The sequence below is a fragment of the Sphaeramia orbicularis genome, chromosome 14 (genome assembly GCF_902148855.1).
Source record: "Sphaeramia orbicularis chromosome 14, fSphaOr1.1, whole genome shotgun sequence".
Lineage (NCBI taxonomy): Eukaryota > Metazoa > Chordata > Actinopteri > Kurtiformes > Apogonidae > Sphaeramia > Sphaeramia orbicularis.
In genome coordinates this window covers 12,845,619-12,869,714 of record NC_043970.1, presented here as the reverse complement: position 1 = coordinate 12,869,714, position 24,096 = coordinate 12,845,619, and the positions used below count along the sequence as shown (strand labels likewise).

The following is a 24,096-nucleotide window of genomic DNA, read 5'->3' as shown; positions in this document are numbered from 1 at the left end:
TTTGTTGCTTCTTTGCCACTGAATGTTATTTCTTGGTGTAATGACCACTTTTAAGGACATTTTCTACCTGCTTTTTCAGTAGGTTAGGTTCCTTATGTGCAGCGCTACAGTGAATCACTAAATATCTTGAGGTAAAAGTAGTACTATCACTACAGTGTAAGGGTTTAAGTCTTTAGCAGTAAAACAAGCTATAACAGGCTGCTGTGCTTATCTTGGACCTCACTGAGTTATGGATGAGTGTTGGCGTAAAAAGTCTATTAAACCCACTTCTTTGTCTTGTTTATTATTAGCCAGTGTTTTGTCCAACTTTCTGTTCAGAACTCCTCCAAATGTTGGATGTAATGTTTGATGGTGCACTGTACACTGCATTTGTAATAGGAAACATCACTTTACTAACAATAACAAGACAAAAGCTAAATGCAAAAGTCACAGCAAAGGTTCGGTTAATTCATCCATAGCCTAAAAATGGAACCACTGTGTCCTCATATGAAGGTGCTTGCCTTTCAAACAGGGGTGTCATACTCATTTTAGTTCAGGGGTCAAATACAGCCCATTTTGATCTCAAACACTGGTCTACAAGGAAAATGCTTCCACAATAAAAGTAATGAAATGTTACCACATGAGAGTCACTGATAAAGAAAAATCAAGTCTAAAATGCTGGTTGGCTGAACTTTCCAAGATACAGCCTTGGGTCAAAATGTGAAATTCAAGAATTAACGAGAGAATGGGTTTGACTCAAAAGGAATATTTGTCTCAGAGCTACAAGATCTACTTCAAAACACTGTCTGCACATTAGAATACATTCACTTTACAGGTTCTATTTAGTGGAAGATTTATAAAACTATTATATAAATGTACAAAAACCAATATATATGTGTAATAACACTTAATCATATACCTTGAAAACATCAGCAAACCGGAACTTTTGTCATTTATTTTCCAATTAATCTTATGAAAATACGTAACATTTAGCACATTTAATCTCTGAAGCAAATCATTTCTAAAAAATTGTAGACCAGTGAAATGGGCCGAAATAATAAAATAATAGCATAATAGCCTATAAATAATAAGAACCCCTAAATTTGCTCTTTGTTTTAGTGCAAAAAAGGAAGATTCTACAATGAAAATGTTTAGATTTAGAATAATTTAGATTTTTAGATTTATAATTCATATTTATTGTCATTCAACATTGGTGTGATACACAAAATTATGATTCACATGATCAAGAGTGAAATGAACATTTAAATAGAAAAAGTAGAAAATAGAAAACAGAGCACACACACATTTAAGAAACAGACAAAGAAAACAGCGCAAAGTGCAGATAATAATAATAATAATAATAATAATAATAATAATAATAATAATAATAATAATAATAATAATAATAATAATATGTCAACATGGAAGAGGAGGAGAAATGACTGAAATATAAACAGATTATTGCAGATTATATTACAGTATTTGCACTTTATATTGTGTAGTAGTTTGCATAGCTATGTTGTACTATTATTATATTGCATTTACAAACTATCCTTTCACAAAAAATGTGAAAGGATACCCTGAAGTCTTATGAAAGATAAGTGCAATTTTAACAATATTTTGCCTCATCTTATTATTTATACATGTGCATTACAAATCACAGTGGATCTATAAAGGCACAGAACATTTAATAACAAGCATGATATTGTTACAATTTTTTTTGAATTTGGAATATGGAGTTGTCATTATGTATAGGTTATTCTGCTATTATTTTATTTATTATTATTTTATTTATTATCATTATTTTACACCCCTGATTGTTAATACCGTCAATGTAATTTTTGCACTTAGCAAATTTAAAAAATTCTTTGGCTGGCCGGTTTTGGCCCCGGTGCCATATGTTTGACACTCCTGCTTTAAGATATTCCATAAATTTACTAAAAGTACATTAAAAAAACTAAAATCTTAAAATAGACAGATTACTTTAATCAGTTGCTTTCTATGAAAATATTCAGGTACTCACTTTAGCACAAAAAAGCTCGCATTATGGAGTCCTTCCTTGATATATGGTTTGTAAACATGTCACAAATGACAAAGCACAGAAATAAACAGAAATCTAATCTTTCCTAAAGATATGAGGTCCAAAGTGGCCCAGTCTGAGAATGGCCTTTCTATCTGTTCACACAGATGAGCATCTCATTCAGAAGGGACTATTTTCACAGTGCTGCAAAGCTTCTATTACTGCCAGCGCGGGCATCGTGATTACTCAGTCTATTACTGTGGCACAGCGTGATACCTCTTCCAAACGCTCGTAATGGGCCGCTTATTATCATGCAGTATTCTCCCACCAGTTCATCTGGCCTGGATCTGGCTGCAAAGATGATTGCCGTACTGAATCACAGTGGATTTTGTCTTTTTAATACTGTTGTTTTTCGTCTTGATAAATGGGCAGAGACGAAACAGACACAATGCAGGGGTCAACGGTAATGCTTGGCCACTTGTCACGTTGCTGTTTAACAAGGGAACTCTGCCTCTTACTGGGGATGAAATGTCAAGCCAATTTGCAGTGGAATAGAGTTCTCATTGAAAGTCACTTTGACAAATCTTTAACACTTCATTTTACATGTAAAGTGCAGTGCCCTGTCATTTTTTTGTGCGACTAATGCTAAGCTAAAAATGCTGTTAACACACATGTTAATCCATGTTAAAATGCTGCTGTGAAGGTCTGAGAATCTTATCAGAGTGACCAAACACACAGGATCATAGGTGAAAAGAATAGTACAGTCTACTCTCGTTAAACCGCCCTGATGGTGGACTCGTGCACTTGCAGACGTCTGGCAACGTTGCGAGCCGTTAAACCAGCATCAAGCATACCAATGGCGCGTTCTCTCAGATTATCGTTAAGGCGAGGCATTGTGGTAATGCAGTAACTTTTGAATATTACCATTTCTTTTTATAGCCCCCGGATAAACAAAGGGAATTGCCACTCCCATTTGTTGCTCCCATTACCATATCACTCAAAACGTACCGCACCTCCGATACTTTGTACACGTGCTCAACACCACTCGTGGTCGTGTTTGCCTGCAAACACACGCTCCAATGGTTACAACTCACTTATTTTAATGTGTATCTCAGTTGACAACTCAACAGGACAGCTGAACTCTTGCCTAAAATAACGACCAAAACTTGCGTTTCTTTTGTTGTTCAGTATACAGTCTACTCTCGTTAAACCGCCCGCCGTTATACCGCCATTTTCGCTCACCGCCGACCAAAACCATTTTACAAAAATCCCCAATGCATTATTCCATTAGCTACCGCCATTTCCGCCTATCGCCATCCGCCAGCCCAGTTCCATGCACAAACAACACATATACCATTGATTTCCCGCCCGTTATACCGCCAGCGTGATTGCCATCGAGTACACATAAATTTTAACAATGCACTGAAACAAACGCGCCAGACGCTGATCGCGACAAGCTACGATTAGGTCTACGGAACGGCCACCGTTCATTTATCGCAGAACACTCAGTAGGTCAGGATGTCGGGAAGAGGAGGTGGGATTAAGCCAAAGCCTCAAGATGATGGGGTGTCATTTCCCGACATGGTATAATAATGCTTAAAATGTTTCCCCACTTTAAATGATCCCTTACAACATAACAGAATCAAGATTTATTTAGAAACGCAATTAGAACGGGTTAACGGAGGCAGCATAGACAGCATATAGTAAAGACATGCACATTATGGACGCAACCCGTTGTAACGCCATTTTTGCTATACCGGCAATTTGGCCGTGAACGGAAGTTGGCGGTATAACGAGAGTAGACTGTATGTGTTTATTGAAGATGTGATACAAGGTCTTTCTTCTTTTGTTCTTAATGGTGACACACTCCTTATTTCAAGATACATCATAAAAGCTTAGTAATTGCTAATGCCACCTAAATGAAAATATTCATCATAATATCACTCAGCAACTAAACAAAACCTATGAAAACTTCACATGATTTTTTTTTTTTTTTTTTGTAAGTGCAGTCCTTTCTAATAGACTGTTATGACCCCTTTCTTCTTAGTCTTATCCATACTGCTGATGCAAATGTATTCATAGTGGTCATTTTGTCATCCTGGTGCATCAATGGAATATATGCCCACTGATGAAAGGAGTATCTTGAAAGTTTACTTACATATGTACAAAGTAGCTCAAATTGCACAAAATTCAATTACATCTAAAAACCAGCAGATAATGTATAAATATTTATATAAAATGCACTTAAAATATCAAGAGTGCTTGCAAAAGCAGTGACAGAAATACAATAAAAATGCAGTTACTAATAGCAACATGTACAAAGAAGAAAGCAAATAATGTTCATTCATTCATTTTCTGAACCCGCTTTATCCTCACTAGGGTCACAGGGGTCGCTTGGAGCCTATCCCAGCTACATAGGGGCGAAGGCGGGGTCTCCAGTTCATCGCAGGGCTGAACATATAGAGACAAACAATCACTCTCACATTCGCACCTATGGGCAATTTAGATTAACCAATTAACCTATCAGTGGAAGTGGTCCCCAGCGTCAGGTACCTGGGTGTCCACCTCAGTGAGGACCTTACCTGGAGCCACAACACCTCAGGCTTGGTTTGGAAGGCTCACCGGCGCTTATACTTCCTCAGAAGACTGCGGCGGGTTGGACTCGGAGGATCAGTCCTGTCCTCCTTCTACAGGTGTGTGGTGGAAAGTGTCCTCACCTCCTGCATCACAGTGTGGCATGGCAGCTGCTCTGTGGCAGAGAGGAAGGCTCTACACAGGGTGGTGAAGGCTGCACAGAGGGTCATCGGGTGCAGCCTTCCCACCACCACGGACATTTACATCTCCAGGTGCAGAAAGAGGGCCAGCGGCATCATGAATGATCCCACCCACCCTGCAAACGCACTTTTTGTCCCTCTTCCCTCAGGAAGAAGGCTGCGGAGTATCCAGAGCAGGACCACTAGACTAAAAAACAGCTTCTTTCCAACAGCGGTGAGGCTGTTGAACTCAGGCACTGCTCCGTAGCCTGTCACATAAGGGACGGTTACACAAATTCCTAACTGCACCTTATTGCACGGCCTCTTTGCACTTCACTCTGCTGTTGCACTGTACTTCAGCGTCTACTGTGTATAGGCTAGGTTAGGTTGTAAATATGTGCTATTATTTTATGTAGGTATTTTAAAGTTTAATTTTAGACGTATATTTTACTGATTTTAAATTAGCCTTAGTTTTAGTCGTTTTTAATGTATTCATTTATTTATTATTTATTTTATTCAGATGGCAAATACGGGTCCTCAGAAACCAGTTTCGTTCTATTCCTTGTGATGGAATGACAAATAAACTCCTTTGAATCCAGTGCATGTCTTTGGATGGTGGGAGGAAGCCGGAGTACCCGGAGAGAACCCACGCAGACACGGGGAGAACATGCAAACTCCACACAGAAAGGTCCCACCCCCCATCAACTGGTGTTGGAATCGAACCCAGGACCTTCTTGCTGTGAGGCACGAGTGCTAACCACTGCATCACCGTGTCACCTAATAGCAACATGTACAAAGAAGAAAGCAAATAATGTATACAATATAATTAAAGTGGTATAATTGAGGTGCATCACCCACTATTAGGTGTAAACATTATATATAAAATTAATGACAATAACAGACCATCACAGAGTGATTAAACAATGCTTGCCTAAATATACAAAATTATGACATGATCTAATATCAACAAAAACAGTATTCTAATCTGCTGGGACTTAACACATAAAGCTCTTTTCCAGTACTGACAGAGAATTAGTGCTTCTTAATTTGACATAAAATGTACAAGATTTTTGTAAATAAGAAGCACGAGTGAAAGATTTTTTTTTTTTTTTTTTTAAATACAAGTTGAAACCAGTGAATTAGTTTCTTACATTCAGAGATGACTGTTCAAGTGCATCATATGATGTACAATGACTGAAAAAGAGAAGAGGAGTAAAAGAGAAGAGTAAAAATAGTATTGTTGTAGATCTAGGCCCAATCCCAATTCCCCCCTTAGCCCTCCCCCTTTCTCCTCCCCCTTGGCCCTTGCATTTGGCACTACCCCTTGAAATGGACCTGCAATGGGTAGGTGCTGAAACATTCCCCTATGAAATGGGACAACCCTTCCAGACCTGTTACGTCATCAGTGGTCATTGATGCCGCTATTAACAGATACGAAAACTTTGTTTCCAAAAGTATTCACCATGCCGTCAGCAGCTGTAACCGTCTCTGTTCCATGGGCTTTGGTCATCTTTTTGCGTCTATCAACTATAAACTGCAGAAATGTGATCTATAACACACTGAAACGGAATTAACTCTTTCCCCGCCAGAGCATTTTCCAGTGAGTTGGTAGCCAGCGCCAGCCGTTTTGGTCATTTTCACTAATCTTTGGAGGCTCACTGAAAATGTTGTGTTAGGAGTATGTGAACACTGAATACATCAAAAGAAAGAACAGAACTTCAACTTTTAAACACAAAAAACTATTTTATTCTATCTTTATTCGTTCGTGAGATATAAATATTTGAATATTGGTCATTTTCAGGAAAAAACTGAATTTTGAGCAAAAAGCTGAGAAAATTGCATTTTTTTCAAAGATATTGATTTTCAAGAGAAAACTGATTTCCTATTTACATTTTTGACTCTTTCTTATTTACCAACAGTAACACTGTCTTCAAAATCACAAAATAAAATAATAATAACAGCAATAATAGTAACAAACAGCTCTAAGATATCCCATCATTCCACAAAATGTTAGGGGAATCCACACCAAACTTTAGACCGAACATCTTGTAAAGCACCAGGTTCCTTCTAAACTTTGCACATTTACATACATCAGTTATAAGTCTAACACATAGTAGTTTAGCTTTTGGATATAAACACCTCAATATTCCTCATTTTCAAGAAAAAAAGAAACAAATGCACTAAATACTGTAGATTTCTGGCCTTTGGCTGCACCAGGTCCTCCTGTTGGACCAGCTGCTGTGTTTGATCTGTAAATAATTCTATGGACATGTAGTTATTTATCTCTGTATGAATATATGTATTTATTTATTTCATACAAAAGCCAAATCCAACAGTGTCTTCCCTGTGTCCTGCTGACATTCTACAGCTGAATCTGTTCTGTGTCCTCAGTCTGAATCTGAACTCACTCTAACAGATGAACACTAGCTTTCCTTTGTCTTGTCCCATGTCTGTATGTCTGTCTTCTCCTTGAATGTCCTCTACAAATGTCTCTTTTCTCTTCCTCCTGTCTGTCATTTTCTCCGTGTTGCTCTGTGCCCCCGCCCCCCCCACCCGCACCTCCATGTCGGACCTGAGCCGCTCCTTGTTTCCCGTGTTCCGTGTCCGTCTCCCTCACCTTCTGTTTCTCCGTTCCTGTCTCTAAATGGTTCTTCTGTAGCTCCATCATATATTGAATTGTCAGACTCTGTCTCCATAATCATCTTTAAGGCTTTTGAAACTGCGCGCGGTTCCTGCAGTCTTCATTTCCTCATTCAGTGACTGCCGCTGGATGCGTTGCCATGGGATACGGAGACTCCAGTGCAAAAACGTTAAACCCGGCCCGTCATTTTTCCGAAAAAACTGCTTAATTGTTTGTTTTTGGACTAAGGAAAGTAATTCACATGATCCACAACACCTCCAACTACAGTATAACAGTGAAAACACGGATTGACGGAAAATCTCGTCATTGGCGGGGAAGCGTTGGGAAGCAATTGACGGAATATCTCGTCAATGGCGGGGAAAGAGTTAAACAGTCAATCAAATGATTAAGTTGTTTACAAAGACAATACGTACATTTGTGTGTTTCTTTCATCACACTGCTGCACTTTTTGGCTGTGTTTACCTCCATCTTGCTGATGATTCAAACAGAATTATGGGAGATTTCTCATACTCCCCCGTTTGTAGTGTGGTCCTGTAAAATCTCTGTTTTGGGGGCCAAACAGACCTCCCCCTTAGCCCTTCCCCTCCGACACATCGAGAATCAGGACACCCTTACCCCTTCATGTGAATGCCCAAAGTGGACAGTCAAGGGGTGAATTGGGATTGAGTCACAGAACAGAATAACACAAAAGTAACACTGTATGTAAGTATATCCTTTATTTCAGTGCATTGCCAACACCTGCTGCTGTTCTTTTTGTTCTATGTGTAATGGCCCTTCAGAATTTCATACGATTGCACAAGCTGGTTAAGTGTTAAGTGTTAATTGTGAATTCACTATGAATAAAACCCTTTGTTCCAGCTGATATTATTGGCTGCCACTCACATTACAACACATCCTCATGCATGACCAACACTCATCACCTGTATTGAAATCCGCAAATGTGTTCTTCCACTGTATCCATCCATTCCCAGCTACTTGTCCTTTAAAGACTGTGACTATTCTAGTTTATTGCACTTATTCATACGAGGACGTACACAAACACAGTGAACATGTGCTAAACTTGTTTCAAGGACGAGTTGACATTTTTTCCCCTCAAAATGCCACTGAAACATGGAACGAAAGTCCAAAGATTCTTTGAAAAGAGACAGATTATCCATGTCCATATGGTCTGGCAGTTTGGTCTGAGAACTCGTCCATAGGACCAGCCCTGTGTGGTTCAGCCACCCTCAGTCTGGGCATATGGCTGTTTTGGCCACAGTGGGCTCAAATGATACACAAGCCTGTGCCACTGTGGAGCGCACTGCCAGGTAACACCCACCCACAGACACGCCATCACTGAGGTCTGTGATAACATGGAAAACTGTGGTTGTTTTTGAGCAGTTTTGGCTCATGCAGTTTCTATCATGTTTTCGTTTATTTGCCTCAGGCGTCAGCCCCACAGCAGGCTGGGTAATTGGTGTGAAACACTGTATGACAGAGGTACACTCTATGAAACAATGGAAGAAAGCATCATACAACTGCAACGCCACTGTGTACTAAGGTGCATTCATCATAAAAAAAAAAAACAAAAAAACCCCAGCTTTAATAGCCTGAACCAAATTCAAATGGCTTTTGTTGTTTGATTTCAGTTTTATGTGTTGATTGTATTGAACCTGACTATAATGGACACTTCTCAACTACTTTCTACAGTCCATTAATCAGTTAATCACAAAATTAGCAAAGCTCTCCTAATTTCCTTTCATTTAAAAGTGAGCATTTCACACAGTTAAAGTGTACTGTGTATGAAAACAGGCTATCTGTAAAAAAAAAAAAAAAAGAAAAAAAAAAAAAAAGAAAACAAGAGCACTAATAAATAAGCCTTTTTTGCCATTGTGTAACAGTGTTTCTCATACCCTCACCCAGTAGGAGATGTGCATGCTTTTTTTTTTTTTTTACAGATTTAAATATTAATACTGTATAAAATAAAAGAAAATGAGAGGTCAGTAAAGCCACATATTCTTAAACAAACAATGAACATACAGTGAAGGAGAGGTAAATGTAACGTAACTATCAATAAAATCACCACATGCTGTGAGATGAAGCCTCAAGCTGTTCTCCTTGTGTCAGTCATCGTTTCTAATTAGTGCACATTTTGATGACGTCCTGACATACTTTGGCTGTGCTCATGCTGTGCCTTTTGATTACAAACAGTCAGCGTTGATTGTGATGATAAAAACAGATTTGACCTGTCGGTGCCCTTTTCTCGACTGAGCTAGCTCGCACCTTGTGAGACTTTTTGCGGATGTTTGTGGTGGTAATGAGAATCCTTCACTCGAGGCAATTAGGGAGACAGTTGCCATTATAACAAGTGCCGTCTCCGACAACGCTAAGTTCTCTAATACTTCTAATTCAGTTAATGAGTGTAAACTTTAATGAGTAATCCTTATTAACTCTTGAGCCTGATCAATAGAGACATTGACTTATCAATATGATTGGCTTTTAACCTTTCAGTTAAGGGGTCAGAGAGACTTAGTGAAAGATCAATGAGATCTCAGAGAGTGTGTGTTAAATGTGTATGTGAATCTGTGGAGTTTGTTGGTTTGTGAAATGTAATGTTGGAAATAATTAAATTAATATAGCAGTTTATTTTGAAAAATAAACAGCTCTTTGCCAGAGCTTTGGTGTAGTTTGTGTAGCCTTGGTGTTATGCATATTTTACCTGACAGAGACTCAGACTTATTGTCATTCAATCAATAGACATGATAGAATAAAACATAGTTACCCAGGTCTCAGTGTTTGTAGCATGAAAAAGATAAAAGGATAAAATAAAATATATTAAAGCTAAATGTAATAGAATAAAAACTACCATAAAAAACACAAAAATATAATAAAATAAACTTCTGAATATGTATAATAATGCAAAAAAAACAACAACAGCAACAGTTAAAGTGGTTGTGTATGTAGCAGCAACAGTGAAATAAAGTGATGATAGTGACTTTGCAGCATCATGATGTGTTCCTAAGGTGCACAGTGGACAATGTAATCTGTACCTATGGTTACAGCACTTTAAACTACACACAACTATAATATGAGGTTTGTTTTCATTTTGCAAATGCAGGTTCAAGGTGGGTCACAGGTTGGGCAGGTTTGTCCTATTCCAGTTTGAATGGGGTTGGACATCCAACCTGAAACTCAGGCAGTTTAATCCAGCTGGACAGTGGACTTCATTTGTTTTTGTAGATAATTCATTTCTCAGACAGGGGTAGTTGTTTGTTTACCTGCTTTACTAGTTTCAGCTACATCCTGTAGCCTTCATCAGAAGCGTCACAATGATGTTGCTGTGGCATGTCTTATAGGTTGCTCAGTAGGGTTGTCCTCCCTTCAACTTCATACAGAAATTTCATTTGACGTCAGTTCACTCCAGACAGCCACCCAGCTCACATTAGTCAACATCAGCCTTTTAATTTTTGACATCAGCCAACCAACAACTTACTGATATGTGTCAACTTACTGATAACAACTTACAAATATGTGTGTTGCAACTTTGCCTTAAATGTGCATCAACTTTATTCTGTTCTTTCTACATATTTTAATTAGTAAAAGGTTAGGTTACTACAACCTAGATTTTTCATTTACAGTTGACTAATTATTTCATTGGCATTATCTGTTAATTGTTACAATTTTAGACAAAAAAAAAAAAAAAAAAAACGATTTGAGGGATTTTTTTTTTTTTTTACAATTTTAAGGGGCAGAAATGATCAACAATCATCAATAATTATCAACAACAACAGTTCATGACTGGGTTCATAGAAATCCTAATTTATAACAACCTATGGATGGGTTTGTCCATATTTGACTCAGCACTGACTTATTCAGATGCACAGAATGTAAAATCTAAGTATACGATGCACTGAATATTGCTCCATAATCTTTTTATGTTTCCTATGGATGTCACATATAATACAGATGTGTAAATCCTTCAAAGGAATTACAATACTATAAGATGTTAGACAGCTGTATCTTCTGCATACCCTACTCAAAATTATGGTATTATTAGATGGGTGCTGACCCAAAAATCATAAAAAATAGTAAATGAAGCTGTCAGCACTTGCAATTCAGTACGTAATAGTTTTTAATATTGCATAGCAGCAGAAAGAAGCTGACATGTTTCAGCCCCGGGCTTTGTCAGTGTCCGAGTAATTTGTGGCTGAGACCCTTAAACTTGTGACTGAGACCCTTAAACAGAACCCAGGACCAGAGCGGTGATCATCAACCATGCGATACATGTCAGATTCCATTCAATTTATGTTCTCACCAACAAATAAGCAGCTGAACAGTTAATATCCTAACATTTGAAAGATTTCATGTCATAAAACCTCAGCTACATATACAATTACATATACGATCACACTGCTATAAACACACTCACACATAGTCGTGAAAAAATCAAACATGTTTTATTATGAGTGCAGTCATCATTGGTCAATGCGAACAGACCCTGCATTCACAGTAATACATAACAGTTCATAGATTTCCATCTGCATTCATGAAAACTAATTAGGATTTACTTTGAGAAATGGTTATTGTCTTCTTATTGTCCAGCTTGGTCCTTGCTACTGTTTGATTACAGCCATGAATGTCTCAGGAAAGAAAGCCCAGGGCTGAGACCTATATTTCTGCCACTATGCAATATTAAAAAGTATTGTACACTGAGTTATGAGTCCTCACTACTTCATTTACTGTTTTTCCTCTAGACACAAAGCATTTGCTGTAAAAAGTCTAATAATATCTGAGACCAATGGCAAAAATGGCTTTTTTTTTCTTTATGCAGATAACTAAGAGTCTCTCACCAGGACAAAACATTGTGTTTTGCATTGACCTGAGGGCTAATGTTAATGCTAACCATGTTGACACAAACAATTACTTCCAGTGGGAGCACCAAGGGAAGCCTAATTTTCTTGAATTGCTTTATTCACTCAGTCACTAAGTTGGACTGTAAGAGTTTTTATATATGTATTTGTTTGAAAAGAATCACTGTTTCACAATAATAAGTAAGTTAATGTATGCCATTAGCTCACTCATCACCCCTCATGGTTTCCCAGTAGGGCTGCTCAATTATAGAAAAAAACAATAATCACGATTATTTTAGCAATAATTGAAATCACGATTATTAAAAACAATTATTTGTTAACCTAAAAGTTGTTCTGGTTTTTTTTTGTTTTTTTTTGCAAAACAATGTAAAATATACTCTTTCAACAAATAAAGCTTTTAAAAACTAAAACAAAGTATGTTCACTTTAGTACAAAAACAAAAAAAAATCTTTGAATGCAATTCAGTATACTGTAAATTCAAGTCTGTTTCCTTTTGTAAACAAATAGTGCACTATAATTAAACTGCTATAGACTTGCCATAGAACTATAGCAATAAAAAAAACAAAAAAAAACTCACGTAAAGTGCAAATTACAAATTCAAGTATGTTCAATGTAGTAGCAGCTCGTGTAAAATGATGTCTTGAAGGCAAAACCTAGCGTTTGTCCAGTGTAAGCCCGAATTGTCACTGGTGTTAATGGAGCACATACATTTGACCAGGTAATGGACAATGGATTCTGTTTTTCTTTTGGTCTCTCTCCGATGTTGATGAGTAGGGAGTTGCAGCGTAAAGAGATTGAAGATTGCATTGCGGACGAAGTTGTAGATGGAGTTGTTTTTTTGTGTTTTGGTTTTTCATCAGATTATCCTAAAGGTCGTGGTGGTTAAACTTTAGATGGTTACAAAGGTTTGTTGTGTTAGCGGTCGGTGCAGACACAACTACAAACGTGATGTGTTTTTGCTCTTCGTCTTCTTCATCAAACCCAAAGTGATTCCATACAATTGAATTTGACTTGCGTTTTTGTTTACCAAGCGCTTCTGCCGTGATTCTCCTGCCATTTTTCAAGACCACTAGGTACAACTGTCCTCGTGGGGTGGACCTGCCGGCTAGCTGGCAGTTGGAGCTTAGAGGGGGGCAGGGCTGAGCAGCTCATGGTCGCTTGCGTGCACATGAATTAAAACAACTCAAAATTAATAATTGTTTTTTCTCGATTACATAATTTTTGTAATCGTTGAGTGTAATAATTGAAATCATAATTGAATTTCGATTAATTGCACAGCCCTATTTCCCACTATCACCATTTTGTCCAAATCGGGTCACCTCTGCCAAAATGGTGATAGTCAAAATGTGCACTCCTGATTTAAACACAGAAGTCCAAAAACCAATAAGAGATGTGACAGTGGCTCTGTCCAGTTATTCTGTACAGTGTATGGGCTTATCCCTGAAAAAAGTAAGTGAAGACTACACTGGTTTACAATTTTCTTTTTTTTTTTTTTTTTTTTTTTAGAAATTATCTACTTCAGAGATTAAATGTACTTTAGCACTGATCCTTGATTTGATCCTCTCTTTTGTAAGTCGCTTTAGATGAAAGCAATGCAATGCCACATAATTTTAATAAGATTAATAGGAAAACAAATGACAGAAGTGCTGGTTTGCAGATGTTTTCAAGGTATATGATAAAGTGTTATTACACATATATGTTGGTTTATGCACATTTATACAATAGATTTAGAAATCTTCCATTAGGTAGAACCTGTAAAGTGAATGTATTCTAATGTGCAGACAGTGTTTTGAACTAGATCTGGTAGATCTGAGACAAATATTCCTTTTGAGTTAAACCCATTCTCTTGAATTTCACATTTTTACCTAAGACTGTACCTTCAGCCAACCAGCATTTTGACTTGATTTTTCTTTATCAGTGACTCACACATGGTAAAATTTCACTACTTTTATTCTGGAAGTATTTTACTTGTAGACCAGTGTTACTGTCAGCACATCAGACTTACATCAGGTTTTCTCCTTCGAACAAAACTCAATCTTAATAACACTGCTGTCTTATCTTAATTTACTCATCAGTTGATAGAGCTTACATTATAACTCACTTTGTTCAGTTTTATCAAGAAATCAATTATAGAAAAATCAAAAATCTGCTCCATTTGGAACGTTTTCTATATGATTTATGTTGCCAGTAGCGTCGCTAAAGATTCTTATGTTCATAACTGCACCAATAATGGCATATGGACAATTGGTGACCATAGCAAACATAGTTAGAATGACCGCTCTTATTTTATATCACTGCTTCTCCTTGTTTGCAAACATTGTTTCTCACAGAGATAGTGACCGTGCTGACAATGGTTGCTTTTGCGAAAAGTTTCACCCATCAATGTGTTTCATGTTTGCTTTTGCATTTACAGCTCACTACATGTCCTTCCATATGAATGAAAATGTGTCCAACTAACCTCCCTCCTATTTACTGTATGTCAGACTCAAGATCTCAAACAGACACTGAGGCAGTGAGGGCAGACTCAAGGCTACAGAGGTTCACTACTCGCTCTGGTGCAGTGATACTCAAAGTGTCTGGTCCGCAAGCGCCCCCAAGTGGTCCACGAGAGGATGTCATAAAAAAGTCAAATTTATATCGGTGTTTCTTAGATCACCCTCATCTGACTTCCAAAGCAAAGTTACGAGTATAGATAATTGTTTTCTAAATTAAAAGTGAATCAAATGTAGCCTAAATAAGCCTAAGAGTAGACTTTTATTCAATTTGTCTATGCAAACCCAGGTTTTGCATCATCGTCTCTATACAGTTAGGTAACCTAGGTTACCTATTGTTATATTAAAGACCTCTCGTGACTTCTGAATTGTGGAAATGAAGTAGAACAGCTAACTAATCAGAAACAAAGAGTGAAATGAAATGAAACGAAACAAAGAGTGAGTTGAACAGTTCTAAAATACGACAATGGATTGATGACCAATGTTAGCAACAAGCTGCAAAGATATTCTGTTAGCATCGAGCTGTTAGCATCATTTGTAATATACTGCAGATTTAAGTTGTAATATACAAAATATAAAATTGCAATATGGGCCGTTTAAAAAGGTTATTTTTTTAAGGGTGGGAGTGGGAAACTGGCTGACTCATTAGGTGGGCCATGATTTTTTTTTTTTTTTTTTTTGTGATGAAGTGGTCCTTGGTGTGAAAAAGTTTGAGAACCCCTGCTCTAGTGGTATATACATATATGACCATGCTATGATGCTATCCCAGGCCCTGGATGACAGTTCAGTATTCAATTCAGTTCAATTCAACTTTATTTATAGAGCACATTTCATGCACAAGACAGACTCAATGTGCTTCACAACAGGTATATAACATAAAATATGGATATGAAAACAAACAACAGTCAAATAAACAATAGAAGAAGGGAATGGATTAACATCCCAGGCATCTCCCATCCTTAGACCCTCCTTCTCGGCAAGGAAAAACTCCAAAAACCCAGTGGGAAAAGAGAAACCTCAGGGAGAACCACAGTGAAGGAGAGATCCACTCCCATGGACAGACAGACTATAGATGAAACCAGGACTGATGGACATTTGCAGATGTAGTTCCAGTCTGTAAAGATGCATTTGGGTGGGGGCACATGAAGGGGGGGTCCATCTAGTCCAGTGTTTTTCAACCTTGGGGTCAGGACCCTACGTGGGGTCGCCTGGAATTCAAATGGGGTCGCCTGAAAATTATAGTAACTGATAAAAATAAAAATAAAAGTAAAAACGTACTAATAAAAAATATATGGTGAGTTGAGAGAGACAATCCCAATACATAACAGACATGAAACTGAAGCTGAAACTGAAGCACTGTGGTACTGTTTATCTTTAAAATGTTCATTGTGGTCGGTTTCAGATGCTGCAGCTCTTTCATAATTCCTAGTTACTGTTTGTTCAGTATTAATTGTCAGCCTTGTAAATCCAAGCTAGACTGGCTGTACATATCCTGACCAAGGAAAATAAAAGTCTCACTTTGTGCAGTAATCTACACCTGGCTTTTCTGCATCCGTCCAAAATAATACACATTATATAGCCTAAATGTTGTCTAAAATTCATGTTTATTTGCAACATAGTATGGCAAACTATTGCATAATCAAAAACAAATAAATTTTAACAAAAAAAAAAAAAAAAGTCTCCCCTTTTGAATGTCTGGGGTCACCAGAAATCTGTGATGTTAAAATGGGGTCACAAGCCAAAAAAGGTTGGGAACCACTGATGTAGTCAGATGAGACAGGTGCAGGTGAGGAGGTCCATCCAAACAGGAGAGGGTGGGTTGGCTGGTTCAGTACAGATCTCTGCAATACTAACATCTTTAGCATAATGTCAGAACTGCTATTTCCAAACACACTAACAATGTCTTGATATTTGGTACAAGAGGCGTCAAAGTCACATGACGACACTTAAGATAGACATGAATACGCAAACTTTATCACCTCAACAGTCTGGGTAGAAGTGTGCATCAGTGGAGTCTGGTCACGTTCTCCAGTGGCTGCAGTTCAATGAGCTGTAAGTGCCGTGCTTGGAGTGCATGTCTCACTTCACTCTCCACCTGTTTCTTTGCCCTAACAACAGACTACACTGGCACAGGATCCACAGAACACAGGCAGACATTCATGTGGACGCTAAACTTCCTACATATGCCCACATGGGTCGTACTCAAACCGTATCAAAGCGTAAACGATGCACTGATGTTGAAATGCACACAAAGTTCCCTTTTCCCGACCTCCAACAGCTGCGACAACAGGAGGTTAGATGAGTAAAATAAATTAACAACATCTGCAGACGGCAGATTAATGGGCGAAATCATCTGTAAATTAGGCATGGAGCTTATTCCTCTGCTCATTCATGCATTGAGGGGAGACTATGAGAGAAAGAAATGCAAAGTCACAACATGTAACAAGACATCCCATCTTCCACAACATTTCCACTGTGGTAATTTTGCAGAAGCATTTTTAATGGTTTTAACATCCCATGAATTCTGATTTGTTGTCTCATGAAGTGGAAATTTTCTTTTACAGCATTTTAATACGCTTGATTATATTGTTTTTGCTGAGTTTGTCAACACACACTGAATTGACACTAATGCACCCTAAGCAGTCACCTTTAAATCCCACATATCCATCCCATAATCAATGCCAAACCTTGCAGTGCTCCAAGGAGGGCTCCCATTAAGGCCGTGTGATAACAAGCCAAGCTTTTTGGATGAGTGATTGTCCCCTCTTTCACCTCTCAAGTTGTCCGGTGAGGCTTCAGTCAGGCAAGAAATTAAAGAGTTTGTTCATCGAGGGAGACTACGTTGACAGTATTGGGAACATGTTCTCCAAGCCTCATTAAGTGTAGGTCAAGTCGGAAATAAGACACAGTACAGGCACTCGATTACATTAATATGAATTGTGAAATGAGTCATTCAGATTTATTTGCACTTTTCAAATAGCAAACCAGTCCTGCAGATATTACATTTCTATATACATACATAGAAAATTCAATTACTTTTTGTTATAAACATGTCAGCACCTTGGTTTTACTCTCACTGATGGCCCTACTAACATTCTTCAACAGGGAGGTATTTTGAGGTGGATGATGGTTTTACAAAATGCAGGATTTTTAGACCAGGGTCTGGAGTTCTTGACTCTGGGTGATTAGGTTGAGACAATAAAATGTTTTGGTTTGTTTTAGCAAAAGGTCATGGTTTTGGTTAATTATGTAGCCTGGCCAAAAAGAACTGCACACTCTTACTTATTTTGTTGAATAGTTTTACACTTTATCTGTGGCATGTATTCACCATGGTGTTATTTTGATAAGCTGATGCAATAATACAACCTTTATTACCCCGTCCCATGAAGGAGAGGAAAGGGGATTGTTTTTGGTTTGGTTTGGTTGTTTGTTTAACCCTCTAGCAGCAAAACTATTGGCTGAATTCATACCAAATTTGGTTTATAGATTGCCAAATGATCCAGAATATTTCTCATTACATTTTGCAAACAGTAGGTCAAAGTTAATTTTTTTTATGAATTTTTTTTAAATCTTTTTTTTTTCCCCATTTACTTATAATGTACGAAATTCCAAATGTCTGTAGCAGCAAAACTGTTGGTTGAATTCATACCAAATTTGGTTTATAGACTGCCAGTGACCCAGAATGGATCTCATTACATTTTGGGAACAGTAGGTCAAAGTTCAAATTTTGTATGAATTTTTAAAATCTTCCTTTTTTGTTATATTGGGTGAAATATGTGTGAGGGGTGGGGTTTGTTGTGCCTGGCATCACTTGTTTCCATCATTTTTTGGACACATAACATTGCTGAATCTAGACCTGACCAACTGAAGCAACCCCAGATCATAATACTGCCCCCACAGGCTTGTACTGTAGGCACTAGGCATGATGGGTAGTCACATCATCTCCCTTTCCACTCACCCGGATGTACCCGTGACTCTGGAACAGGGTCTATCTGGACTCAACACACCACATGACCTTTTACTATTGAAATACAGTCCGATCTTTATGCTCTCTATCAAACTGATGCTCATTTTAGAAATGAGAAGTTCATCGCATCAGTTCAAGTTGAAGAACTTGTTACAGCTGAAACATATTTCTCACTGCAGATCTGATCCAAACTGTTTTTTTTTTTTTTTTTGTGATCAGTCATCTTTGGAAATAATTCTAATTAACACCATTTAATTACCATGTTGAAATAGAAATGAACATTGCGTGGATTTCTATTTACAACAAAGCATATTTGCAATCACAATTTATTTATCTAGGAATGTAATGTGTTATGCCCTCAGTCTGGGTTTGTTAGTTGACTATGTCCAAACTCAGATGTTGTAGTTAACACCAATACCTTACCTTTGAATACCACCTGTAATAAAAAGGTACAAAAAAAAAAAAAAAAAAAAAAAAGGAAATCCATTGTGTGATTTACTGTAGAAACACAGCAGCTCAACATGGCAGACTCCATGTAATGTGATCCACTCCCTCTGTAGGTCTAAACATCTCATTTACATGCATAAATGAAAACAAAATTATGCATCCTATATTAAAATCCCACAAGATTTTCTTTAATGCACCTAAGTTTTATGTAACAGATCTTAAAATGGCTATGAAAAATGCGGCTTATGTTGAAGTCTCACATTTACATAATAGTCATCACATTAGAAAAATCAGTGAAATAATAAGTACTGCAGTCGTAGTCACAGATGTCAGCTATAGCAAAAGGCAGTATTTATGCTAAGTATTCCAGCAAATCCCTTGAAAACAAATGCGACGTGAAAGTGTAGCTGGTCAGCTGCATGGTGAGGAATAAATGGAAACATCAAATTAAAAGCAATAGACTGTTATTACTGCAAACTTGTTCATTTGATCAAAAGTTGCTTGTGCAGATATGGCCCTCCACAAAAAAAAACATCACCTCATTTGAAGAAGTAATAATTGGTTTGATGTAGGGGGTGAAAAGAGCAGATCAGAAAATTAAAGAGAAAACAAGTTAGTTCCAACAAGAGAAGAAAAGAGATTTGGATCTGTTTGTGTTCTCTTTAATTTATGCTCATGATCTAATTAAATGTTGTCGGGTCAGTTCCAGTTTAAGACTGCAGACCAAAATTAAATATTATTGTCATCATATCCTTGCTTTTAATTATTTGGAGAGCTGGGTGTGGGCACCCACAAAGAAATTGTCTGGTGAAAGAGCAAATTCACAGATTATCCGCCTAGGCAACGACTCCTCCGAGATAGACTACAACATGTATGTGACACTAATTCAAATGACATTAATTAGTACTGAACACAGACATTTTACAAATACATAGTTTTCAACCATTACTCACTTGTAAAATGTATTGTTTTCTCTTTGGTGCTTGTCAAGCACAGCAGAGACTGTAGTTGACAAAGACATAAACAAGAATTGTCCCTTAATTACAAAAATATATTGCAAAAAATCAGTGTAGAATTGTCCTCCTATGCAAATTATGGAATTAATGTATACCGACTGACTACCTGCAGACTAACCTTTCTATCAATTTCTTTAAAGGGGTCATATTTTGCTAAACCCACTTGTATTAGTCTTTGGTTCATTTATTTGTGTATTTGGACCCTAATAGTTCAAAGAGTTTAAATTTGAACCCTCCAGGTGCTGCAAAGCTATCTTTATATTCATTTTGGCAAAAATCGAGTGGATTTCTACAGCCCGTTTCAATTTCTTCTTAATTTGTTACATCTATTACTAGTTACATCACAACATTTGCACATATAAGGTCAAGACTTCCGACGAACATTTCTCTGAGTACGACATACACTATATTGCCAAAAGTATTCGCTCACCTGCCTTGACTCGCATATAAACTTAAGTGACATCCCATTCTTAATTAATAGGGTTTAATATGACGTCGGTCCACCCTTTGCAGCTATAACAGGTTCAACTCTTCTGGGAAGGCTGTCCACAAGGTTTAGGAGTGTGTTTATGGGAATTTTTGACCATTCCTCCAGAAGCACATTTGTGAGATCACACACTGATGTTGGATGAGAAGGCCTGGCTCTCAGTCTCCGCTCTAATTCATCCCAAAGGTGTTGTGTCGGGTTGAGGTCAGGACTCTATGCAGGCCAGTCCAGTTCATCCACACCAGACTCTGTCATCCATGTCTTTATGGACCTTGCTTTGTGCACTGGTGCACAGTCATGTTGGAAGAGGAAAGGGCCATCCCCAAATTGTTCCCACAAAGTTGGGAGCATGGAATTGTCCAAAATCTATTGATATGCTGAACCAATACCAAGTCTGAAGCAACACCAAATGTCTTGGTATGCTGAAGCAAGAGATTTTGGACAATTCCATGCTCCCAACTTTGTGGGAACAGTTTGGGGATGGCCCCTTCCTGTTCCAACATGACTGTGCACAAAGCAAGGTCCATAAAGACATGGATGACAGAGTTTGGTGTGGATGAACTGGACTGGCCTGCACAGAGTCCTGACCTCAACCCCATAGAACACGTTTGGGATGAATTAGAGCGGAGACTGAGAACCAGGCCTTCTCGTCCAACATCAGTGTGTGATCTCAGAAATGCGCTTCTGGAGGAATGGTCAAAAATTCCCATAAACACACTCCTAAACTTTGTGGAAAGCCTTCCCAGAAGAGTTGAACCTGTTATAGCTGCAAAGGGTGGACCGACGTCATATTAAACCCTATTAATTAAGAATGGGATGTCACTTAAGTTTATATGCGAGTCAAGGCAGGTGAGCAAATACTTTTGGCAATATAGTGTAACTGTTTGTCAGCAGCAGTGGTTGTAGTCCATACTGAAAATATGTCCAAACTTCCAGCCGATTACCTAAAACATTCAGTTGTTGGTTGAATGGGACAGAGCAGCACAGCCAACAACCTGGAGGGGGAGGGGCATGAAGTGGCTCATGTGCATTTAAAGGGCCAGTGCTCAAAACCACCTTTCTGGTGTTATTACTCAGAAATAGGGTTGAAAATGGACCTGTGGAGTTGAATTAATGAAGAATTCAGACCCAAGCATAGCATTTACAGTTTATGTAGACCACAGGGAAATGCTTTAAAATGCATAATTCCATTTAAAAAAAAAAAAAAAAAGCAAAATATCACTCCTTTAAATCTCGAGAGGCTTGAATGATATTGAATTTTTATTGGTATGGAGGACAGAATAGTGTTGATATTGATGAGGCTGCTTTATAACCAACTATTCAACTTTGAAAAGGTAGACATCATATAATCTGACAAAATCACAGCAAAAGATAATAACATATGGAAAGAGCTTTTAAAAATTTTCAATGTACAACTGCAGCTTAGGGGTTGTTATTCTTTTACAAAGTGATGAGGACTTTGAGGTCACAAATAATGACCTTTTCTTACTATTTTACTGTGATTTTCAATGAAAAGTCATGAAATCAAGGAAAGATGAAAAGGAGAATTCATAAGGACTTGGAAAAAGATGATGCTTTGAAAATCCATCTGCAGTTACATTAGGAGGATGTTTCATGAATCTATTGAAAAACTAAAAGCACATCTTTGATACTTGACCCTGTACCGTCCTAAGGTGTATAAATGTGGACATAGAAATGGAGGAATATAGTATGCTACTCACATGCATCTTCCTGTCCTGTCATATTTGTTGAAATCTTATGGAGTTTGTAATATCAGTATATTATACTACATACATGCACTTTTCCTTCACAATAGAGATATGCCACGTGATATCATGACTCGCAGAAATATACATACCACCTTTAATTGGCGTGTTATCTCTACACATTATAAGCTTTCCATGTGTATTACCCCCCTGTCCAAACTGAATCGATGCGTCAAATACCACACACTGAGGGCTAGGGTTGGGGGTTAGGGCAGTGGTTCCCAACCTTTTTTGTCTCGTGACCCTATTTTAACATCACAAACTTCTGGTGACCCCAGACATTCAAAACAGAGACATATTCTTTGTTAAAATTTAGTTGTTTTTGATCATGTAATAGTTTGCCATATGTTGCAAATAAATGTTAATTTTAGGTGACATTTAGTCTATATACGGAGGAAGAAAAGCCAGGTGTAGATTACTGCACAAAGTGAGAATTTTATTTTTCTTGGTCAGGATATGTACAGTCAGTCCAGCTTGGATTTACAAGGCTGACAATTAATACTGAACAATTCATGTCTATCTTAAGTGTCATCATGTGACTTTGACACCTCTTGTACCAAATGTCAAGACATCGTTAGTGTGTTTGGAAATAGCAGTTTTGACATTATGCAAAAGATGTTAGTATTACGGAGATCTTTACTGAACCAGCCCGGCCCACCCTCTCCTGTTTGGATGGACCTCCTCACCCTCACCTGTCTCATCTGACTAGATCAGTAGTTCCCAACCTTTTTTGGCTCATGACCCCATTTTAACATCACAAATTTCTGGTGACCTCACACATTCAAAAGGGGAGACTTTTTTACCTCCGCCAAGGAGGTTATGTTTTTGCCAGGGTTTGTTTATCTGTTTGTTTGTCTGTCCGTTAGTGTGCAACATAACTCAAAAAGTTATGGACAGATTTGGATGAAATTTTCAGGGTTTGTTGGAAATGGGATAAGGAAGAAATGATTAAATTTGGTGGTGATCGGGGGTGGGGGGGCCCACAGGGGGGGCCACTGATCAGCCTTGGCGGAGGTCTGCGCTCTCCGAGTGCTTCTAGTTTTTTTTTTTTTTTTGCTAAAGATTTATTTGTTTTTGATCATGTAATAGTTTGCTATACTATGTTGCAAATAAACAATTTTAGAGGACATTTAGTCTATATAATGTATATTATTGTGGACGGAGGCAGAAAAGCCAGGTTGAGATTCCTGCACAAAGTGAGAATTTTATTTTCCTTGGTCAGGATATGTACAGTCAGTCCAGTTTGGATTTACAAGGCTGACAATTAATACTGAACAAACAATAACTCAAACTATGAATTATGAAAGAGCTGCAGCATCTGAAACCAACCACAATGAACATTTGAAAGATAAATAGTACCACAGTGCTTCAGTTTCAGCTTCAGAGTTTGTCATGTCTTTTATGGATTAGGATTGTCTCTCTCAAGTCACCATATATTTACCTCCGCCAAGGGGGTTATGTTTTTGCCAGGGTTTGTTTGTTTGTTTGTTTGTTTGTCTGTCCGTTAGTGTGCAACATAACTCAAAAAGTTATGGACAGATTTTGATGAAATTTTCAGGGTTTGTTGGAAATTGGATAAGGAAGAAATGATTAAATTTTGGTGGTGATCGGGGGTGGGGGGGCCCACGGGGGGGGGGCCACTGATCAGCCTTGGCGGAGGTCTGCGCTCTCCGAGTGC

At 37.9% G+C, this 24,096-nt stretch overlaps 1 long non-coding RNA gene across 1 annotated transcript in view; it reads left to right on the top strand.

Annotated features, from left to right (window-relative positions):
- LOC115433462 (uncharacterized) overlaps positions 1–10,742 on the top strand; it is a 12,942-nt gene extending 2,200 nt beyond the window's left edge. Inside the window, exon 3 of the long non-coding RNA XR_003937365.1 lies at positions 10,613–10,742. This is a non-coding gene — a long non-coding RNA (uncharacterized LOC115433462). The remainder of the gene's footprint in view (positions 1–10,612) is intronic.
- The last annotated feature ends 13,354 nt before the right edge of the window (positions 10,743–24,096 follow it).